Genomic DNA, 16,512 nt, shown 5'->3' with positions numbered 1-16,512 from the left:
GGGTTCAAACCATGGAGGGCTCTATGCAAAATATTGCTAACTAAAGCTACGACATCCTCAAAGAGGCTAATGAGAACATAAAGGTGCTCATCAACAAAATTGAAGAACATAGGGTCAACAAAGAGGATGATCATTCTCCTAAAAATGCCAAAGATAGGTCTCCTGATGATAGCTTGAGGAAGAGAACCAGATCTAGCATATAGGAGAAGGATATCTAGGAACTTGATAAATATCTGTCTAATATGAAAGAGGTAGCTAGAAGAATGTCTGAGCTAGAAATTTTTGTCTAGTTTATATCTTGTTTCCCTGAGGGGGCTATTTCAAAATGTTGCTTTTAGATTGTATGATATTTTAAGCATTTTATCTATGTTTTACTTTTAGAAGTGTAAGGGTTTCAGGGCCCCATTAAAACCTATTTTCCTTAGTTAAAAACATACCAATGAAATATAGTGGAAATATTGAATAAATATATAAACTAGAAGAACATCTCAAATACTTGGTCTATAACAATGTTAGGTACAATTCATATGAAAAATGACTGTCACTTCATAGATTTAGTGTAAGGAGTAGAAAAGTATTGGGATTAAGAATGAATTAAAGAGAACTCAAAACCTCATGTTTTCTTTCATTAAAACCAATTCAACCTCTTCTAGCTTCCACAATTTGCTATGTTTCCCTGGTTTTGTTGATTCATCTGCCATAATAACTCTTCCCATATCCCACAACTCACTACGCATTCCAAGTCTATCATGTTCATCTAGTTTGAGTGATTTTAGGTTCATTTTTGGCAGGCCTACATTAGGATGCAAATGATTTGCTTCCCAAAAGCTAGTAACACTTTCACTCTTTCTTGCTGTGAATATATTATGCCTCTATTCCTTATGTCAATTGCTTTGGCCAAAAAGCTTGAAGTTATTAAGACAATTTTCTTGGGTAGGTGTTGAGGAGAAAAATGTATCTTTCACTTATTAATTGGGAAACTATTTGTTCCCCAAAGGATCAAGTGATCTCAATGTTAGAGACTCTCACCTTCTCAATATTTATTTGTTTTACAAGTTTGGATGGAATGTTATAAATGTGGATGTGGATTGATCTAAAATAATGAGAGAAAGTATTTGCATAACTATGAAGGCTCCATACAAGTAAAATTATCTCCTCCACTTGGTTCCAATATATGAAGTCCTATGAAAAGGACCATCCCAATACTAGCCCAAAGAAGTTTGTAGAAAATTTGGAATGCTAATGATGTGGATATTTTTTTGGATAACTGGACTAACTAGCCACTGCTAGCTTATCATTTAATATTTTCTATGTTAATTAATGTGTTGATTGCGAGCTTGGGACATAGGGAGAGTGATTATTTAGATGTTAATTATTTTGGGAATAGTCTAAAAGGAATTGTGTCTTAGATCATCTGATATCTCTCTTCCTCGAAATTCTATAGAGTAGACCAACTAGATAATTTAATCTAGGAGAACTCAAATTTGGGAGATTATATTGTTAATACTAGTTTTGATCTTCTTAACCCTGAATGGCCTTAGAAATTTTATTGGATAAGAATCTCCAGAATACTGAATATTTTCTTAATTTTTTTTTTTTCTTATGGATGATTTGTCACAAAAATATCCTAACCTTGGATAATATGTAGAAAATAGGTGCCCATCTTGTCAACAGGTGTGTGTAGTATGAATAGGATATAGAAACCACTTCTCATGTGTTATTTTTGTGTCCTTTTGGTTGGGAAATTAGGAAACATACATTGGCTCTATTTAATCTAAGTTGGTGCTAGAATAATAACCCTAAAGAGGTTAAAAATTCTTAGACTTCCCCTACTGATCATCCTTTCACTAAATATATCTTGAGGAAATCCCTTCTTTATGGTAGTTGGTCTATCTAGAAAGAGAGAAACAATATGATTTTGAAATATAGAAATATGCCAATGGTTTTTTTCAGGTCCTTATCCATAAAATCAAGGAAAATATGATGATTTTGCATCCTCTTAGTCATGGTTGTCCTCTCAAGTCCGTAGATTGGGATATCACTAAAAAAAGGAACCTTGTGGAGTGTCATAATAATTACCAAATTTTTGTGGTTAAAATAAGAATAAATATGAAATGCCCCCCTAAGCCCTTGTTATTGGTTGTTGATCATATGATTGACAATGATGTGGTGGTATCTCATATTTGTGGAGTGTAGTCTAGTGATTTGGTTTTAGATATTGAGAAATAGTTGTTACAATATGACATTTATTATCAGTGTATTGAAAAGGAAATGGATAAGAATTATAACATTATATTATAGGTATGGTCACTTGCTATCGATCAGATCGAAGCATGTATGGAGGAAATTAATAACTTCTACAAATATTGTCTATAGTGGCATGTCATGTAGTAGCCAATTTTCAAATACAATGTGAGTAGATCAAGAATGATCTTAGTGATATCGATAAAACCTATAGAATTATCAAGGATTTGAATGGTGTGTATAGGAAAAGAGTTAGTGAGCTACAGATTGAGTTTCTACCTCAAAAATAATAGAGGGAAGACTTGATCAAGATATTTTGGTTTACAATGGATCCACTAGTACAAAAACAACAATATGTGACTAAAAAAAACTACTAAAAATTGTATAGATGTGACTAAAATTAGTCAAGTGTCTAATAGTAGTTAATATCTAGTCATTTATAACACTACTAAATATACTACTAAGCGATTTTAGTCACTGATTTTGATCTATGACTAAAATATACTACTAAATAATTTAATAGTATATTTAGTAGTATATTTTAGTCACAAATCAAAATCAGTGACTAAAATCGCTGAGTAGTATATTTAGTAGTGTTATAAATGATTGGATATTAACTACTATTAGTCACTTGACTAATTTTTGGTAGTATATTTAGTAGTATATTTTAGTCATGAATCAAAATCAGTGACTAAAATCACTTAGTAGTATATTTAGTAGTGTTATAAATGACTGGATATTAACTATTATTAGTCACTTGACTGATTTAAGTCACTATTTTCGATCGTTGATTTAGTCACACATTTAGTCATATAATTAATAGTATATTTAATCACATATTTAGTCATAAATTTGAATGTTGATTTAGTCATATATTCAGTTTTATATGTAGTGATCTATTTGGTCACATAATTAGTATATTTAGTAGCATATTTAGTAGTATATTTAGTTATAATAGGGCATGATGGAATTGAACCATAATCTTGCTACTTTAAAAGCAAGTGCTCTTCCATTGAGCTAATACCCTTTGAAGAATAATCATACAATGTGTATAGCATTGTATGAGTACATTTTTTTAGCATATTTAGTAGTATATTTAGCTATAATAGGTTATGTATAGCATTAGGAGTTCCAAAGATAGATGACTTGAAGTTGTTTTCAATCCTATCTTTCATTATATCAAGTATTGCAAGGAGTACATTAGAATCTGTGCCTTTCTTAGATCGCTTAGCTTGTAATATCTACATAGTCAAGTGCTTACATTCAATTATAAGGATTGCTCTTCCACTTATGATTTTAAATATTGCCTTAAAATTTGATGTAACATCACCAATGTCATGCATCAAACATGTAGTTGTAGCTACAGATTCTACATCCACCCTTTGACCATGCAATTACACAAAATAAATGCTTATTTTTTAAGGAAAGAATAGATGAAAAAAATTGATTATAAAGTATTTTTCATTTCAAAATAAAATGGTGACTACTAAGCCCACATGCCATTGTGCATAGATAAGGCACAAAAGAGTTTATTTTCAGGAGTAATAGTGGCCAAAAGGAAGCAAGTGAAAATGTATCAAGAACACTAAAACAATAATTACTTATATAGAAAAATTCAAAATTTTCATTGAAGCCACATCAACAAGCACAAATAAGCATGCAAAGTGTTCCATAGGCATGAATTATATTTCTATTGTTAAAATAAGTTATCTCTAAAAATTGGACAAGTAATCCCCCCCACATTCTTTAGAGGTGACAACTTGTAAGATTCCATGTCAGAGAGGCTAAAGGGGTTTTATACATTATTGAAAACTTAGTTTCCCTATTTTGTTGGTTAACACAAAGGTCTGAGTAAAAATTCATATCAAAATTTTAAGTACCAAATTACTGTTATATTTTACTACTATGCTGCACATGAAACATCACATAAAAGGAAACTCACAATTGATAGTTAAGATTGAACAAGTTATTGTTTTCGTAGTTGAGGCTGATGTTGTTGTTGGGTCTAATAAAGTTGTGGTTGTTGTTTTTGTTGGAGAACTAGTACATTTGCACTTGTTTTTCTATCAAAATTTTTGACCAAAGCTATGAATTCTTTTTTTTTTTTTTTTTTTTTTTGTTTCCATTCCTGTGTTGGTCAAAAATAAAAATCATATGCCCAATTTGGTTGAAATTTAGACCAGCTTAAGTTTTCCCAAGTTGGTCAAAATTTCAACCAACTTGAAAATTGCATTATGAAATTATAACAAAAAATGACCTTATGTTGAAAATCGTAGTTTTGCTAGGGCTTCATTTGTGAATTGAGTAGTAGTTTTATTGGAGCTACCTTCAGCTACAAACTCAATTCTGCATTCAAGTTTCCCCAATTGCCCATATAGACATTGCCTTGGCCACCCCTTATTTTTATTTGGCAGTCTCTTATATATGGATTGACAACTCCACCCACCCTTAGGGCTATGGGCAACTATAGGCAAGTCTCCATTGCACTACTTTTCTCCATAGAATTGTAGGGCATATTATGTATATAAACTCGCTCAACTCCTTCTCACCTCTTTGATTTGGATTGAACCTAGCCCTTCTTTCCCATAATTATGATGCTCACCTTTGTTTCAAGTGATTGAAAACCTTTATTGATAAATGTGGTCTCCTATTAATGGTGTCGGTGCTATTATTACCTCACCAACAAGAGAGCTAGCACTTTAGATCTTTGAGGTGCTATGGAAAGTGGGAAAGCACCATACTATAAGTCAAGGCCTTTTAATTGGTGGACAAAAAGATGTAGACATGGAAAAGGAAAGGGTGAATTGATGCAGGAGCATCCAGAGGTTTAAGGGCAATCCTATGTCACCCAAAAAAATGTACTTAGACTTAGTTTCTGTTTCATGTGTTTTCATTTATGGATACCCATTTGGGTCAAATAAAGGTTCCAACTCTCATACTTCCACTATCAATGTTCTAGGATAGAGTATTTGAGCACCTTGGGATATGTGTAAATGCCAAAAAAATAGGAGCATGTAATTGAGCCATAATTTTTGTGAATTAGAAGGTGTAAATTGGATGGATGAATTTAATTGTAATTTAGAGCATTCCAAAAAAAGAATCAGGTCAAAAGGCCCCACGGTTTGAAAGTTACTATAGTTTTTCAATTTTTGGAGACCTCTTAAGAATGCTTCAAAGTTAGGTTTAGGTCCATTAAATGACCTCATACAGGGCCAAAAATGGGGGACGAGCAAAGCTTTCCATAGGGCTATAAAGCACTTCGAGAGCTTTCTAAAAATGTAAATGGTTTGTTAATCGGAGTTACGGTTCAAAAGTTATGCCTCCCGAAAGTTTGGTTACCATTTCTAGATTCTTCTAGTTTTGCACCAACTTCTAACATGGCTTCTGGAGCCTTCTACTTGGTTGGTGGATGCCAATTAGAACTTTATAGAATGTATTCCTAATCCTTAACCCTTTGGGGTCTATCTAAGAACATTTTTGGCATTGTAAAAGGAAGTTCGGAGTGGAGTTTGAGAGAAGGTATTGGGAGAAGAATTTATCTCCAAATTTATGCTATTGTAAGCCCTTAGGGCATGTTTTGGAGTCTGTTTCTCTACACTAAGTGTACTAGCATATTTTCATAGTTAATAAACTTTTCCCTTTCATGTTGTGTCCATTCTGTGCTTGGGTTGCATCCCCATCATGAATGCCCTCAACATCTTGGTCTGCACACCACGGTGGTTGCTTCAGCACATGGATGAAACTCCCCTCTTTGACTATTCCCAGCTCCAGGTTACGATTTCAAAGTTCTCTTTAGAATATTTATGAAAACTTTGCAAATGATAAATGATAAACAAAAATATTTGATTTGCAAGTTATTATATCACTGTGATGGGGATGAATTTTAAATAATTAAAAATATTGTATGTGTAATTCTAGGTAGGGTTATACTTGTGCAACAAAGATGTGAAGGCTCATTGTATGCATGTAATGAAAAAGTTGCATGATAACTTGTGAATTTAGGAATTACATGACCTACTTTCTAATTACTTAACTTTAGGAAAGGCATAAAAGAAAATGTTGTAATTTGAAACTCTTACGAAACATCTCTTTATCTTTACAATGGGCCTATTTTACACTATATTGTTTGTGGTTAACAATAGGTGTTGGTGCTTGATGAGGCGATCACATTTTGGATTTGGGATTGTCAAAATCATTGAATGCAATCCTATCACAACTATGAAGAAAACATCAAACCTTGTTGTTCTCTGCAACCTAGACACAATCAGTGTAGGATCTAGTAAGGCTTAGTTTAAAAGATCCCTTGAATATCATATGTAAAAAAGTTGAAGGAAATCCTTCCACTTTTCATGAAATAATTTAGAACAAGAATCCTTATTTTTAGTTTGAAATACTATTACAAAAAGTATCTCAATACTAAAATTTATCAGAACATGTAAAAATAAATTCAAGACACCCTATTGCCAAACATTGGTTTTCAGTTTTGATTTAATAGCTAAATTACTAGATTGGGATCAATTATATTCATATCTTCAACAATCCAAACATTACATCTTAGACAAGTCTTAGGAAGGTTGTAATCCTCCTTTGTCTTCTCTCCATCCTTCTCCTTCTCTTCACTTTTAGGAGGTCCAACACTTATAATTTGTGTTCTTTTCTTGAACTTTCTTATTTTTATAGTAACTTCTATAGGATACACTTCTCCAATCACAGTGAGAGTGTTTGTAGATCCATCAACTTTTATAGACTCTACCCCTATAATGTTTATATATCAAACCACTATGAAATAAGTAATTATATATCAAACCAAAAGATCAAAAGTTTTACAAATTAGACACTCCAATTTATTTGTCCCAATTCAATAGGAAGTAATGTTCAAGAAAAGAATTTTTCATATAATAATTATAATCTTTTAATATCAAACATTTTAACAAGTTTGTGATAGTAAAAAACAATCATTTATAAATTTTGTATAGATAATAAATGTAAAAATGAATCTAACCCTTAAGAATTCTATTGCTTAAACTATGGAATACCATAACTAGAATATCTATAGAAATCTTCATAACTTTCTGCTTACATTTGTAGCAAGAAATCTCCAGAGAAAGTATTGTACTATTCTGAAACCACACTGTTTCTATTAGTTAAATGATAAATAGAATGGAAGATATAAGACAGAATAGAAGCAAATAAAAACCTTCATGGCAGCAGCTTGAGAATATATATAATCAATTTGTGTATATCTATGATTGGGAAGAGAAATTAGAGAAGGGCTTGGAAACAACTTAGAGAAGATTCATTTCCTTCCTTTATCTTGATTTGTAGCCTAAAGTCATGTTTATATCTTTGGTCTTAAAACAAGTTCTAAGGGGCAAAAAGACTTCAGAATGATGTTGAATTCAAAGAGCATAGTTACATGTTTAGATTCAAATCTAGTTAGCTTTTCCCAATTCATATTTAAGGTTGAAAGTAATCTATTGTTTGAAATTTTCAAATATTTCATGAAATACTTACCATGTGTTTATGTTCAAGTCTTTGGTCTTTTTAGTCTTGTAAGATCTTGAAATCCAAAGAGTTTATATACAAAGCCGGTTAGTTTTCTTTCAATTTATATGTGAGATTTAATAATTCAGTGTTAGTTATTGTTTTGAAAAATTCAAATATTTAAAAAGTTACAATTTTCTAGTAGAATTTTGTGGTAGAAAAATAAAGTAGAAATTTTTGATTATCAATTTGATATGGTGGTTATTGTTTCGAAAATCATTTAGTTTAATAGTCAAATGTGAAATTTGATCAATAAAAATAAGATAATTATTTATAATTTATTAATCTTATATAAAAATTACTTTTGACTACTTGCAATATTGTTATGGAGATTCAATTGTGGAATTTTTTAGTCAAATTTATTGACTCAGAAAATATGGATTAACGAGTTTGACATGAAAACTACCCACTTAAACCCTGACAGTAATATCAAAATTTGACTTGATGTTTTTTTTCCTTATATAAACAAAACTCTTGATACTTTTGATAGCTTTTTACTCTTTAACTTAGAAATCTACTTTAAAATGTGATCTACAATTAGTCAAAATTTTAGAACTATATCCTTTAGGTGACATTAGATTTTCATAATACTAAATGTTGATCATGATTGCCTCTCAATTCAAATATATAAAAAAATTAATTGGAAAATCATTAAAAACAAAATAATACATTAATTTTTTAATTTTTTTACACTCAATCCAAATTTTGCCAATTTCAATTAGCTATTCTGATGAAAGGGAAGACAAAACTCCATGTGAGGTGGGCAAAATCAAAGCTATTGTAAAAATTGAGCTTTGAATAATGTAACATATGTGAATGAAAGTCTTGAGGAGACTACCAATCACTTATGATGTATGAACAAAGATTGCCTTCTCGTATACATTAGAAAATGTATTAGAATTCTCAGCACAATTTGCATCATATTCAAGGATAATGATAGCTATTAAAAGATGTCTTACAATCCTAACTAAAAATTGATTGGACCATTATTATTTTCTTAAGCTTTCATTTTCTTTGTGGTTGGTTTTATGGAACAAGATAAAATGATTTCCTCATTCCTAGTTTGACTGCCATGCATTTTTTCCCATAATTTCTTTTGGGAGGCATGTCTTTCCTATTGTAGCAAGTGGAAACCCAAAAATTTTTAAAAATCATTCTAAGTTGGTTAGCGATAAGGATGTTGATATTCCATCTATGGAGTATGATAAATTGATGTCCAAAATGAGGATAAAGGGGATAATCTTTTTTTTTTTGACCCAAAAGAGACTAGTTGAAGATGGAGACACTGAGGCTATGAGGTATGCAAAATGGATATAGTTTAGGTCAGGGAATTGCATTTGCAATTTTTATTTGTACTTTGGTACTTACAAATGTGCTTAAATATTTTACAATCTAGCAAGAAGTGTCTCAAAGAAAAAGAAACTCAAGATCCCTATGGACATACATATGTGACAAAGATATGCATATGTGAACTATTTTGAACTTCAAATGGCATTGTGACAAAGATTCCACAAGCTTTGCAAGAAGAAATACACAAGCTAGAATAATGCCATGATAATGTAATAACTAGCGACATTCTGGAACACTAAATTTTAAGATTGTTAGAATGGAACACTTTCTAATAGCCATCTATTAACAGTTAATCTAGTTTAGAATGGAACACTAAATTTTAAGATTATCTTAGCAGTAGGTTTGCATGATCAGATCCAGAATAAGCATCATATTTATATCATGATGTTCAAAATAGTTCACATATGCATATGTATAGACACCAAAATTTGAGGCACCATCCAATTTGTCCTGATCTCTCAAACTAGTTGAAGCCATCTCAAGGGATTTTAAAACAATAATAAATCTAAAGAGATCAATCTAGGTTTTAATAAACCCTCAATTTCTTTCCTAGGACAAAACTCTTCTACCCTCAACACTGATCTGATACCATGTGAAAATTCCTATATGTACCATAGAAAAACCCTCCAATTTTTGAGTGGTGGGATGAATGGATGGGATGATTCCTTTGGCCTTTCATCTCTTATGCAGTGTTATGCACCATGATAGTTCAAATTAGATTAAAAGTGTTTTTTTCTATATGATTTCAACAATCCCTCTCAATTCGCCAGTCCTTTCAGGGATGCGGCTATCGTTGCAAATTACTATTGACTACATGCAATATTGTTATGGAGATTCAATTGTGGAATTTCTTAATCTTATATAAAAATTACTATTGACTACTTGCAATATTGTTATGGAGATTCAATTGTAGAATTTTTGAGTTAACTCTAAAGAAGATGTTAGAATCATTAAATGTTCACATTACTTGTGAAAATCTGATATCATTAAATATTTACATTGCTTGTGACCATGCTCCAGGCTTTGCAGAAATGCCAGCTGGGGGAAATTGTCTGGCTAAAAGAGGAGAAGCTTGATTCTCTCGGTCTATAGCTATCCTTTCGTGTATTTTTGAAATGGGAAACACAGAATCCTTTTAGCATCTTATTGTACTGCTTATATTCCCACTTAGGGTAAATGTCTCAAATGTGCTGCACTGAGCTTGTCTGCCTGGGAAGGGTGTTGCTAAAGCAAAGCCGCATATTGGTTTTGGATGAAGCAACTGCTTCAGTAGATACTGCGACAGATGGGCTTATTCAACAAACAATACAGAACCAGTTTAGAGACTGCGCAGTAATCACCATAGCACATAGAATTCCATCGGTCTGTGATAGTGACTTGGTCTTGGTACTGAGTGATGGTATGAAATCTTAACATTGCTATTGTCCTATGTTTAAGATTGCTAATGCTCTTGTTTTGCTTAGTTTATGACTTGAATACTTGTTTTTATAGGAAATGTTGTTGAATATGACTCTCCAAGCAAACTACTGGAGAACAAATTTTCTTCATTTGCAAAGCTTGTTTCAGAGTACACTGTGAGATCAACTAATGTTGATGGAAGATAGAAGATCTGATAATATAATCTTTCAAAATGGTGACAAAAAACAATCTCTGCGTACTGAGAGTTAAATTTTCAAACCATGGATCAGGCTTCATATTTATGCACATTTAGCTTCCCGGAGTAATATAACTCTGATGAACATATTTAGAGATTCAAATCAATATCAGCCAGGTAAAATGCTTATATTGCAAAATAATGTGCATTTTCAATTACAATTAAATTTTTTATTGCTATTTAAACCTATTTCAGATCTTCTATAACCAAAGTCTCGTAAATATAGTTTTCTGCAATTACTCCACCATTGCAAGTGCCCAGAGTTTGAAGTACTCTATGATTTGTTTTTACTGTAAGATAATTTAAATTATTATATTTTTAAGAAATATGTTTTCAGGTAAAAATTAGAACGTACAAGTTTGTAATCTATTATTGTAAAATTATTCCTTACCTATATTTTAAAAAGTGTATATAAAGAGTGATGAGATATATCCATTTTGAAGTGTATTTTCTTGAAAGAAATGTGATGTCTTACAAGAAAAGAAAAAGACAGCTCTAGTCTATCACAAAACATGAAAAAAATAATTAGCCCTCACCTATAACAAATCTGTTCAAGTACAAAATTCTGTCATAATCAGAGTGATATGAGAGTGCAGGATTGAGAGTTGTTATCACATATCTGTGAAAGATCGCTATTAGAAGTCATGCTTTCAATAAAATTTCTTAACTTCTTCTTTAAACCTAGCAGTATCCCTGTGTCCCAGCCCAATGCCCAGCAGAAGTCTTAAGGAGATCCCTAGCAGTAGATTATTCCTAACTCTAATATTGAGTTAAGGAGCTCTTACATGCTGCAGGAGATTATTAGTGTTGGCTCAACCTTATTTGATCCTTTTTATGCCTTCCAAAGAACCTTTAAACATCAACAATATAGTATAATATTGCTGCATGTATGAAAGAAAACATATTCAGAAAAATATCTTCTGTCTCTAGTTATCAGCACTCAAAATCGTGAAACAGAAAATCATACAAGAAATATTACTCTTGATCAAATCTGAAATGCAACTATTTTGACGCATTTTTTTCAGTAAATTGTCATTTCTTTCTAGGCCTAGCTTTAAGATAAAATTAAATGTTGACTGCTCTCTCTCTCTGCTTTTACCATAAAGATATTTTACAGCATGGTGGAAATCTATGAGAGATAGACCATACCTGATGCCATATACAAATTGCAAGAACGGGTATGAACATAATAAAGGCCTGCCAAGCAACCTAGGACATGACTGCAATAATCCCCAAAAGCTCTATAAATATAAAAGCTACAGATCCTAGTTGAAAAGGAATGACTTGGTCCACCTGATTCTGATCATTTGATCTTTTCTTTAATAATTCTCCTAGGGTATCTATTTGATCAGGAGTGAGAGTAGAGATATCCCAATTTGGAATAACTATATCCTCATCCAGATCAATTGCTTCCTCTTCTTTACCCTTTTCTTTTAGAATGGTAGAAACAATTTGTTTACCCTTATCTAAGACTTCAGTTTTTAGTTGAGACTGGTTCTCAATTGTCATTGCACTAGCTATGGATACACTTGGAATATAAACAATTGTAGAAATTGATGGACTAGCAAAAAATGTAGAAATGACACTAACAACAGAAATACCTTGTTGTTGCTCGGTGAAGCCTGATGATGGAGGACCTTGTTGCTCGGTACATGAAGTGTTGGGCACTTCAGTCAATGTTACACTCGGCAGAACAAATCCAGAGCTTGGTTGGGTGCTTGGTGTAGCAGTGGTATCTACAACTAACTCAATAGAAGCTATCTCTGAGCCAAATTGTGCTAAGGCTGTGCTCAGAGAGTGAGGGAATGAAGCCATGACTGTTGCTGCAATTTTCTTTGCATCTATTTCCTTAATTATTTGTATCTTTGGAAGGCTTCCTCCAGTAGCTTCCTGTTCTTTCTCCTCATCATAAAGATTCACATCATCTACCTCATCATCTTTTATTTCTACTTCTTCTTCCTCATCTTCATCATCCTTGTCATCAACGTGCACAAAAAAGTCACTAGGTTGATACAATTGATAGATGTTTTTCCATGTAGTAGTAGCTGCCTTCACCACATATTCAATATCCCTAAGCAATATCAAGCATGTGTTTAGCTTGAGAGTTAAATTCTTCTCATTTTGCTTCTAAGATTCCTTTACTTCCTTCTCACTGAGATTTGGCATGAGTTGCCTCAAAGTCTATTCAAAGATGTCTTTTGCTATCTTCTTTGCATTTTCCCATTAGGGTTTTACTGCCTTCATAAGTTCATTAGGAATTTGTTGTGCAAGTTCAGGTGAATACTTCCATTTGCCCAATTTAGTCACAAGAGTATCCTAAATCTGCCTTTTCTCTTCTTCATTCCTTGTCTCATACTTGAGAAACTTAAAACATGCCATGCCAGTTCCTTCTTCCATTTTCTTCAATATTTATTAGAGTGTAGGTGCAGATATTTTGAAGATAATTTGTTCAGCTTCATCTTCACCTAACTTCAACTTTTTCTTGGATTTGGTTGCCCTTCTTGTGAATACAGCAAGGAAGGATTTGGCAGACCTGGTTATGATGATCGTCCCTTTCTTCTTGGGAGGCTCTTCCTTTTCAGATTCAGATTCCTCTGCTTCATCCTCTTCATCATCATCTTCTACATCATCTCCTTTTCCTTCTATTAGCATAAGAGTGGAACTTGTTTGCTTTGTGTTTTTCATTAGCTTTTCTATCCTCTTCCTTCCTTTGTTCACTGCTTGAGGTAGTTTGATCTCAGGCTCAATTCTCGCCTTTGCTTCATCATATGCTCTAAAATAGGTGGTTTTGAGATACATAGGTTCATTTAGTAGAGCTTCAATAATATCCTTGGTGTCATCAATGTTAACCTCATACTCTAAAGGTTTAACCCATGCCACTCTAGGTCTGACTGCTTGAATATATACTTTGTCATAGTCCACCATGAAACCAATATCTTGCTCATAGTCTTCCACAAGACTCTTGGGTATTCTAAACCTATTTTGCATCTTTTCTTTGAATGTTTCAAAATAATTATCCATGATGCTATCAAAATTCTCACCCTTTTCTGCTATATATTCATTGATTTGATATAAAACTAGAACATCCTTCCTCTATACTACTGAACCTTTGGAAGGGAAAAACTTCTAAACAAAGAAGAATAAACATGTCAAAAGGGAACAAAACTTACATGAGTTGTTCTTTCACAATCTGATGTTCTCCATGTTCTTGTTGAATTGATTCAACAACAACTTGACGAGGTCAAAGGATAGATTATTCTTTACCACTTTGTATGCAAGATCAACAGTTTCACATGATATGTTGTTCAATTGACTAGAGTTGTATATTTTGTGAGAAATCACATGTATGCCAAACTTCAACTCTATGTCTATTATGCCATTAAGCTTCATACCTCTTCTATCCCACTCGACAAGAGTTTTCTTAGCCAATTCAACCCGACCTAGGGTTTTGGTCATCTTTGCTTTGTTCAACATCGAAAGTCCAGTGATTCTATGAATTATTTTCTTCATAATCTGAATAGGTTGATCCAATCATAATTTCCCATTTTGAATATGGCTTAGGATAAGTCTGATCCATTTGACTTGAAAATCCCTTGGTATATGTGAAATATGCATCAAACCCTTGGTTTCTAAATGTTGATGCTCGTGTTTCAATACACCATCCACACATAATTCATTAAACACCTTATTCATTTCTAGGGTTTCAAGTTCCTAAATAGAGTAGTGGTAAAATGAATGAATTTCATGCATGAGTAATAACTTGGGTGAAATTGTAGATTGTACACCAGTTGGGTTGAGCGCTTCTACAATTGCTGGACTCAACTTGAAAGTAGGTGCCTTGTAGTCGACTCCATGAACTAACATTTTAGAACCTTTCTTGACTTTTCTGCTTGATGATGCCATGCTTGGTAGGGTTTTTGAAAATGTGAGAAATATTCAACAACAAATACTAAAATCACTCGAGGGCTCTGAATTCTCTCTTCATGAATAGCTCTGGAAATTCACGATGAGATAATGCATTTGATTTCTTCCTTTTAACGAATTTTCTCTATTCAATCATCATTAATGCTTCATACTTCATACTCGCTTAGTGATAGCTAGTCCTCCACTTGATTTAGTCTTTAATGCTCAAAAGACATCTACAACTCGGTAGAGTCACCATCACTTAGTAGAAACTACCAACTCTATTTCTACAACAAGAAACAATATGCAACCCGACCTTTCTTGATAAGGTCTTGTGACCCGACCTAGCTTGGTAAGGTCTCCTACTTTCCATCATGCTTGGTGATCCATGTGCATATTGAATGTTGATATGGATCTTTCTTCTTGCTTGCTAGAACTGATGTTAGATGACTTCTCTTGAATCATAGTTCTAGTGATCTCCATAGGGAACTAAATTGAAATGATTGAGCCACCCAAATCATTAGCTTGGGTGTCAATTACTTCATGATTTTGGCTTGCATTGTTTGGAAATTTTGGTACCCATTGCTACCTCATTTATTTTTTGATACTGCCAGCTTTAGCTTTCTTTTCATCTTCAATTCTTTCTATGTTCATACATTTCTTGTCAAGATGTCCAAGTTTTGTACAAATAAAACATCTCTTTGTAGTATCTCTTTTCCTCATTCGATGTTTCACATAGTTTTCTCCAATGTGCCCAAACTCACCACAGTAGTGACATCTACACCATGTGTTGTAATCCTATCCAAATATTGCTTTCACAATTTATTTTGTTGGGTTTCACTTCTTGGTTTTGCATTCTGAAGATTTTTGTCCTTGTTTCTTGCACTTGTGACACTCTCCCTCAAACTTAAGTTTCTCTGTACATTCACTTGCTCTATGACCATGATTGTTGCAACTATAACACTTTCCATTGAATTTTTCTTTACCATTACTCCAACATTTGTTTGATGTATGGCCTATCTTACCATAATGATTATAAGTAGGCCTTTGGTTCTTTTGAGCTCCTTGGTGAGATGACTCGCCTTCTTCTGTGCATCCTCAACCAACTTTGCCTTTGTGTCTATACCAACTTTTCTCATTCAATAGATTCATGCTTTCCTAAGATTTCATCATTCTTTCATTGGTTTGCTTTTCAATTCTGAGATCATTTTGTGGTTTTTCATTCTTTGATCTTAGATTCACGAGTTCTTCATTTGCACCAGTGAGTTGATCAATAAAGTCTATTTGTTGAAGGGATAGTTGTTGAATTTCATTTTTCCTTTTCTTCTATCAATACTTTGGCTTTGTCTTTTTCTTCCATGACTTCATATAATCTGATTGATTGGATTTCTTTCCCTCTTTTCAGCTTTCTGACTTCTTCTTGAAGATTGGAATTCTTTTCTAATACATCTTTGATTTCTGCATCAACTTCATCTAAATTTCTTTCTGGGTATAGGTTTTTAATTGTACTTTTAGTGTAGAGATTGTCATCCATTTGTACTACAAGATCTTTCCTTCTTTTTAATGATTGAGAGAGTTGATCCTTTTCTTTCTTCAGTTGTTGAATGACCAATTCTTGATCCAACTTTTCATTCCCAATAGCCTTTCTATCATGTATACCTCCATTCCCTCTGATCTTATCTCAATCTGTTAAACCTTTGATGTGAGAAACAAAGAGCTTTGATATCAATTTTTGGAAATATAAGGTAGGGTAGGTTACTGAGAGGGGAGGGGTGAATTAGGAACCGATAAAAATTTATCTCAATTCACCAATTAAT

The 16,512-nt window shown here is 32.8% G+C and overlaps 1 pseudogene; it reads left to right on the top strand.

Annotated features, from left to right (window-relative positions):
• The first annotated feature begins 10,314 nt into the window (after positions 1–10,314).
• Positions 10,315–10,742, top strand: LOC149551370 (putative ABC transporter C family member 15 pseudogene; annotated as a pseudogene).
• Positions 10,743–16,512: the final 5,770 nt, after the last annotated feature.

The sequence above is a fragment of the Cupressus sempervirens genome, chromosome 6 (assembly GCF_028749045.1).
Source record: "Cupressus sempervirens isolate cs-2001-9-10 chromosome 6, ASM2874904v1, whole genome shotgun sequence".
Taxonomy (NCBI): domain Eukaryota; kingdom Viridiplantae; phylum Streptophyta; class Pinopsida; order Cupressales; family Cupressaceae; genus Cupressus; species Cupressus sempervirens.
This window is presented reverse-complemented; position numbering and strand designations above follow the sequence as displayed.